This window comes from Chrysemys picta, unplaced genomic scaffold, assembly GCF_011386835.1.
Source record: "Chrysemys picta bellii isolate R12L10 unplaced genomic scaffold, ASM1138683v2 scaf2703, whole genome shotgun sequence".
Lineage (NCBI taxonomy): Eukaryota > Metazoa > Chordata > Testudines > Emydidae > Chrysemys > Chrysemys picta.
In genome coordinates this window covers 1-8,000 of record NW_027055405.1, presented here as the reverse complement: position 1 = coordinate 8,000, position 8,000 = coordinate 1, and the positions used below count along the sequence as shown (strand labels likewise).

The 8,000-nt window shown below is 46.9% G+C and overlaps 1 long non-coding RNA gene across 1 annotated transcript; it reads right to left on the bottom strand.

Moving 5' to 3' along the window:
* Nucleotides 1-5,026: 5,026 nt before the first annotated feature.
* On the bottom strand, nucleotides 5,027-6,550 carry LOC135980330 (uncharacterized). The gene is made up of 2 exons (XR_010597433.1): nucleotides 6,393-6,550; nucleotides 5,027-5,723 (listed from the first exon to the last, which is right to left on the bottom strand). It is a non-coding gene; the product is annotated as an uncharacterized LOC135980330 (long non-coding RNA).
* Between the last annotated feature and the right edge of the window lie 1,450 nt (nucleotides 6,551-8,000).

Here is an 8,000-nt window from a genome sequence, read left to right as displayed (position 1 = left end):
CAGGCTCCATGTTGCTGTAATTTTCCACAGTAAGAACAAAGAGGTGCTCTTACACCTGGAAAAGACTATATAAGGCTGATGCCTCATCTCCATCTGGTCTTCAATCCTGCTTCATACCTCTGGAGGAACTTTGCTACAAGCTGAAGCTTTGAACAAAGGACTGAGGACCCATCCCAGCGGGGGATGTTCCAGAGACTTGATTTGAACCTGCAGTTTATTCCATCGCTGCTGCAAGCCTGAACCAAGAACTGTGCCATTACTGTATGTAATTTAACCAATTCTAACTCTCATCTCTATCTTTTTCCTTTTATGAATAAACTTTTAGATTTTAGATTCTAAAGGATTGGCAACAGCGTGATTTGTGGGTAAGATCTGATTTGTATGTTGACCTGGGTCTGGGGCTTGGTCCTTTGGGATCAGGAGAACCTTTTTCTTTTACTGGGGTATTGGTTTTCATAACCATTTGTCCCCATAACAAGTGGCACTGGTGGTAATACTGGGAAACTGGAGTGTCTAAGGAGATTGCTTGTGAGACTTGCGGTTAGCCAGGGGGTGAGACCGAAGTCCTCCTAGTCTGGATGGTTTGGTTTGCCTTAGAGGTGGAAAAAACCCCAGCCTTGGGCTGTAACTGCCCTATTTGAGCAATCTGTCCTGAGTTGGCACTCTCAGTTGGGTTCCGCCAGAACCGCATTGTCACACCAGGGTAGGTTGGCCCTCCGACATCCTTACAGATTTGGGAACTAATTTCCTGGCAGGGACCATGAAAAACCTGTGGGAAGCTCATGGGGTGAATCACTTGGTTGCCACCCCTTACCACCATCAAACCAATGGCCTGGTGGAGAGGTTTAATGGAACTTTGGGGGCCATGATACGTAAATTCGTAAATGAACACTCCAATGATTGGGACCTAGTGTTGCAGCAGTTGCTTTTTGCCTACAGGGCTGTACCACATCCCAGTTTAGGGTTTTCACCATTGGAACTTGTGTATGGCCGCGAGGTTAAGGGGCCATTACAGTTGGTGAAGCAGCAATGGGAGGGGTTTACGCCTTCTCCAGGAACTAACATTCTAGACTTTGTAAGCTACCTACAAAGCACCCTCCGACACTCTTTAAGCCCTTGCTAAAGAAAATCTAAAGGATGCTCAGGAAGGGCAAAAGGCATGGTATGATAAACATTCCAGAGAACGGTCCTTCAAAGTAGGAGACCAAGTCATGGTCTTAAACGTGCTCCAGGCCAATAAAATGGAAGCGTCGTGGGAAGGACCATTCACGGTCCAGGAGCGCCTAGGAGCTGTTAACTATCTCATAGCCTCCCCCACCTCCAACATAAAGCCTAAGGTATACCATGTTAATTCTGTTAAGCCCTTTTATTCCAGAGAATTAAACGTTTGCCAGTTTACAGCCCAGGAAACAGATGACGCGGAGTGGCCTAAAGGTGTCTATTACGAAGGAAAAAGGGATGGTGGCGTAGAAGAGATGAACCTCTCCGCGACCCTTGGACGTCTGCAGCGACAGCAGATCAAGGAGCTGTGCACAACCTTTGCACCAATTTTCTCAGCCACTCCGGGACAGACCGAACAGGCATAACACTCCATTGACACAGGTAATGCTCACCCAATTAGAACCCCACCCTACCAGGAGTCACCTCATGCCCAAACTGCTATACAAAGGGAGATCCAGGACATTCTACAGATGGGTATAATCCGCCCCTCTAATAGTGCATGGGCATCTCCAGTGGTTCTAGTTCCCAAACCAGATGGGGAAATACGCTTTTGCGTGGACTACCGTAAGCTAAATGCTGTAACTCATCCTGACAATTATCCAATGCCACGCACAGATGAGCTATTGGAGAAATTGGGACATGCCCAATTCATCTCTACTTTAGACTTAACCAAGGGGTACTGGCAAGTACCACTAGATGAACCCGCTAAGGAAAGGTCAGCCTTCGTCACCCAGGCAGGGGTGTATGAATTCAATGTACTCCCTTTCGGGTTGCGAAATGCACCCGCCACCTTCCAAAGACTTGTAGATGGTCTCCTAGCGGGATTGGGAGAATCTGTAGTTGCCTACCTCGATGATGTGGCCATTTTTTCTGATTCATGGACAGAACACCTGGAGCACCTGGAAAAAATCTTCGAGCGCATCCGACAGGCAGGACTAACTGTTAAGGCTAAAAAGTGTCAAATAGGCCAAAACAGAGTGACTTACCTGGGGCAACAGGTGGGTCAAGGAACTATAAATCCCCTACAGGCCAAAGTGGATGCTATCCAAAAGTGGTCAGTTCCAAAGTCAAAGAAACAGGTCCAATCCTTCTTAGGCTTGGCCGGATATTATAGGCGATTTGTACCACACTACAGCCAAATCGCCGCCCCGCTGACAGACCTAACCAGAAAGAAACAGCCAAATGCAGTTCAGTGGACTGATGAGTGTCAAAAGGCCTTTCACCAGCTTAAGGCGACACTCATGTCTGACCCTGTGCTAAAGGCCCCAGACTTTGACAAACCGTTCCTAGTAACCACAGATGCGTCCGAGCGGGGCGTGGGAGCAGTTTTATTGCAGGAAGGACCGGATCAAGAATTCCATCCTGTCGTGTTTCTCAGCAAGAAACTGTCTGAGAGGGAAAGCCACTGGTAAATCAGCGAAAAGGAATGCTACGCCATTGTGTACGCGCTGGAAAAGCTACGCCCATATGTTTGGGGACGGCGTTTCCAACTACAAACAGACCATGCTGCGCTACAGTGGCTTCATACCGCCAAGGGGAATAACAAAAAACTTCTTCGATGGAGTTTAGCTCTCCAAGATTTTGATTTTGAAATACAACACATTTCAGGGGCTTCTAACAAAGTGGCTGATGCACTCTCCCGGGAAAGTTTCCCAGAATCAACTGGTTAAAAATTGTTCTTGGAATGTGGAACATATTGTTAGATTTTATATAATCAGTAGTATGTCTAAAGGTGCATGTGTCTTATTAACTCTGTTTTCTCCTAGAGCTCCAGGAAAAAATCACAGCCAGTGTGGAACCGGATGTCCAACACTATCTGTGATTTGGGGGGCGTCATAACTATAAAGGGAAGGGTGTAACAGCTCTCCTGTGTACAGTACTATAAAATCCCTCCTGGCCAGAGACTCCAAAATCCTTTTACCTGTAAAGGGTTAAGAAACTCAGGTAACCTGGCTGGCATCTGACCCAAAGGACCAATAAGGGGACAAGATACTTTCAAATCTTGGGTGGGGGGCGGGGGGGGAAGGTTTTTGTTTGTGCTCTTTGTTTGGGAGTTCGTTCGCTCTTGGGACTGTGAGGGACCAGACATCAATCCAGGTTCTCCACATCTTTCTAAACAAGTCTCTCCTATTTCAAACTTGTAAGTAAATAGCCAGGCAAGGCGTGTTAGTTTTCCTTTGTTTTCTCAACTTGTAAATGTACCTTTTATTAGAGTGTTTATCTTTGTTTGCTATACTTTGAACCTGAGGCTAGAGGGAGGTCCTCTGAGCTCTTTATGTTTGATTACCCTGTAAAGTTATTTTCCATACTGATTTTACAGAGATGATTTTTACCTTTTTCTTTATTTAAAAGCCTTCTTCTTAAGAACCTGATTGATTTTTCCTTGTTTTTAGATCCAAGGGGGTTGGATCTGTATTCACCAGGAGTTGGTGAAAGGAAGGAGGGGGGATGGTTAATTTCTCCTTGTTTTAAGATCCCAAGGGGTTTGGATCTGTATTCACCAGGGAATTGGTGAAGAGTTTCTCAAGGCTTCCCAGGGAAGGGAATCCACTTGGGAATGGTGGCAGCAGACCAGATCTAAGCTGGTAGTTAAGCTTAGAAGTTTTCATGCAGGCCCCCACATTTGTATCCTAAAGTTCAGAGTGGGGAAGCAGCCTTGACAACCTATAATTGAAAGGGCATCATTCAGGGCTGGGCTGAGGGGAGCCCAGACATCATAGAATACCAGAGTTGGAAGGGACCTCAGGAGGTCATCTAGTTCAACCCCCTGCTCAAAGCAGGACCAATCCCCAGTTCCCGTCTGGCTGAATCTAGCAATCCAAGGGAGACTGTTCCTGCTTAGCACTGACATGCTGCTGGGGCAGTCCCCACACATGTTGCCCCACCCTGGTGCCAGTATTTCCCACTGCTCTGTCCTGGCCAGCAGCAGGGTGACGGTGGGTGAACCAGGCCCCATGCAATGGCTGGGCAGGGATCAGGGACACAAAGCTCCCTACCCCTCTTGCCTGGGAGTCTGGCCATCAACCCCTCCCTGGGTAAGGCGGCAGGCCAGAGACAGTCCAGGAGATACAAGGCAGGCTGCAGCATAGCTGGAAAGCAGCTACTGAGATGGGAACAGCCCCATGAGAGGGTGGGGGGAGATCTGTGACCATGATTTGTGTCAACAGCTACAGAGTGGGGTTTGTGGGTTAGAAGAGGGGAGTCTGGGAGCCAGGACTCCTGGGTTCTGAGGCACAGCTGAGCCCTCTGTCTCACCAATCTGGGATCCTCTTACATTGTGATGTGACAAACTGCAAAGCCCTCCAAGCTTGCACTCACACCAACATCCACAGGCAGGGACCATGCCCAGCTATGTTCATGAATGGTCTGGCCAGCCAATTATGAACCCGCAATAGACAGGCTACAGCCAAAATACCCCCAAGCTCCTGAGGCTAGGACCCCAGAGCTGTACCATCCTGTCCTCATCAAAACCCGACCAGTATGAATTTATTAACCAGTTCATCATTTCTACAAAGGAAAGTGGACATGCACCAATTCTTTTTCCTGGGCTGAGAGTCTTCCCTTTGCATTTCAAACAACACACAGTGTTTTAGATAAAATATAAAACAGATTTATTAACTACAGAAAGATAGATTTTAAGTGATTATAAGAGATAGCAAACAGACTGAAGTACATGACCTAAGAAATAAAGAAAATTGCAAGCTAAGTTTTATAGACAGGATTTGTATCAAGCAGTGTCTTACCCAGGGTCATAGAAATTTCTGTCCATTCCAGCTGAGGAATAAGGAGAGACTGACACAGCTAATCAAGCAAGGAGCCCCAGGAGGGGCGATCCATTTATTTCAATTGCAATTGGGTTCGAGCTCATAAATCAGCAAGAACAAAGAAAACACTTACACCAAAGCATTATATGCAGTTGCTTATGATAATCTATCGCTCTATGATTGGCCAAAATTTGCCATCATTACCATACATAATTAGCAAGTTACATGTATCTGCCCCTCTTATGACCCCTTATTGTTCATCTATTTGCCCCCTCCTCCTTGCTTATTTTGCGAACTAAGCAGTTAGCTATCTACAGGACGCAGGCACAGAAAGGTCCATTGTCTTCAGGTTTGGAGTTTGGCTACATTTCCTCTTGAAGGAACTTCCTGACTACCTATAGCTGACCCTGCATTTTGTCCTTCTTCTTTCTCCCATGTGTACGTGACAAATTTGCCCCCTGGCAGTTAAGTAGAATAATTTTATATCACCAGTACACATAGGTTAGCCTTTGCATACACAGGCAGGCTTCCTTCTTTCCTGCCTCAGACCAGCATCTCCCCCTCAATCTTTTTCCCTCCGGTCCTTCTAGATGTGGCATTGTGGGGAAAGCAAGGTCAGTTATGTCTGTTCCTTTCCCCTTTTAGATCTTCTTCCCACTTGCTGGAAAGCTCTCGTCTGGTGTCCTGGGTCTTCCCCTCTGGGATCCTCTCAGGTTGTCAAACAGACTGCAACAGGCTCTGTTAAGTTGCAGAAGTTAAACACAGGCAATGTTTATTAAGGGGAATCTGCCATAATGTTTTGCAATAACAGTGCACACTGCTGTAGGACGCTCACCCTAGTGGCTGCAGTGTTCAGTGGACAAAATCTCTAACCCTGCTGACAAAGCTTTTAGCTCCAGTGTCAGAGACCTGTGTTTCTGGAGCCTCAGGTGCTGGGTTCTGTCCCTTCTGCTTCCTCCCTGCAGTTTCACTGGAGATTGTTCTCTGAAGCAGCTGGATTTATCATTACAAATCTCAACCCATGCTGTAACAGCAGCCACAGAGAAATCCCTCTCACTAGAGTCTTTCACACCTAAACAACAAGGAGTCAGGTGGGCACCTTAAAGACGAACAGATTTATTTGGGCATAAGCTTTCGTGGGTAAAAAACCCACACCTAAACTATTTCACACCTAAATTAATCTCAGAGAAAACAAGGGGGATTTGGCTGCAAACCTGTTCCTGCACCGCCAGTGTGAATAAAAGGGAAATAGGAGATCCAGAACTCCCCTGTTCTGCTCCTTGGGTCTGGTTTGCTAGAGGGGACGGGCCAGTGAGACTCAAGGTCCAATGACTTGGACTAAAGTGTCTCTCTCCAGAGGCCAGAGTCAGAGCAGTGAACCTCTCGGCTAGAGTCCCCCTCACTTACCCTTGGCAGATATGTCAGAGCCACTAGATCCCTGGTCATTTGCTGTGCAGAGGAGAAGGGAGAGGATATTAGCATCTCTCACAGGCAGGGTTTCAGCATAGTTAGTAGATACGGAGACTCTTATCCAAAGGGGAACAGTCATCACCTTACTTTCCCCTAGCAGTGAGATGGTTGGTGCACAGATCAGTCTGCAGTGCAGCTGCCCTGGATTTCCATTATTCACATGCAAAAAACGTTACCATTGTAGGGGGTCAGCACTGCTTTGTGCTTCTCATGCCTCTTCAGAATGGGAGCACTGAATACTCAAATTCAAAGGCTAGCAAACTAGGAAATGCTGGGCTAAGAATACATAAGAACAGCCATACTGGGTCCAACCAGAGGTCCATGTAGCCCAGTCTCCTGTCTTCTGACAGTGGCCAGTGCCAGGTGCCCCAGAGGGAATGAACACATCAGATAATCATCAATGATCCATCCCTTGTCACTCATTCCCGGCTTCTGGCAAACGAAGGTTAGGGACACCATCATTGTCAATAGCCATCGATGGACCTATCATCCATGAATTTATCTAGTTCTTTTTTGAACCCTGTTATAGTCTTGGTCTTCACAACACCATCTGGCAAGGAGTTCCACAGATACCCCCGCCCCCTTTGGTCTGTGCCCAGAGGGGTCCTTGAAGCACACCATAGACTTCACCCTCACCCTGTGTTCCCTCTAAGCTGCGTAGTCACATGGCCACCCAAGAGTGAATCAAATACTGTGCACTTAATTAGCAGAGCCAAGCGTGGCAGCATAGGTTCAAGTGCCTCTTCCCCCGCTGCTCTGCACGCTGGCTGTGCAGAACGGGAAGGAGGGGGGTGGTGCTGATGTCAGGGTTTCCCCCTCCCCCCACCCATGTACCCCATCTCCACAGTACAGGAGCGGGGGACAAGCCTCAGGAACTGGAGAGCTCAGCTGCTGTGGTCTGAGCCTTCTGGTGTGAGTGCCTTAAAGAGACAGTGCACGGCCTCTCACAAACTTCCCCAGCAGCCAGCACACATGCACCCTGTCTGTCTGTGTCTCTCTCCCTCTCTCTCTCTCTCACACACACACACACACACTTTCTCCTTCACACTCACCTCCAACACATACTTGTGTTGTTCTTGTTGTTATTTCTTTGTACTTTCTGCAATGCACATATATTCTCTGTAATTTTATTCTTTCCAAGTGCTGTTATTTTAGGTTTTTCACTGGTCTATGCAGTTAAACATTTATTTCTCTTATACTTAAATTTAATTATTTGAGTAGTCAGTTCTAAAATGCCTAACCTGTCCTGGCTGGAGTAATTATCCCTATGGTAACTTTTAAAATATATATATTAAATCTAGGGTTTTTGTTTCTACTGGTGGCGCGTATCCACACAGTACTTCCATACTGGTGCACATAATAAAATTCTTTGTAAATAGGGATGAAAATAATTAGAGGGAACAGTCCCCCTGCCAATCAACATCAATTCAATCCCCGCCTTAATCAATGGCACTGCACAGAACAGTGTGGATGGTATGAAGAGGAATGCTGATTTGGGGAGGTGCTGGGCACAGAGACAAGGGCAAGTTTGGTTTTGTCAGCAGC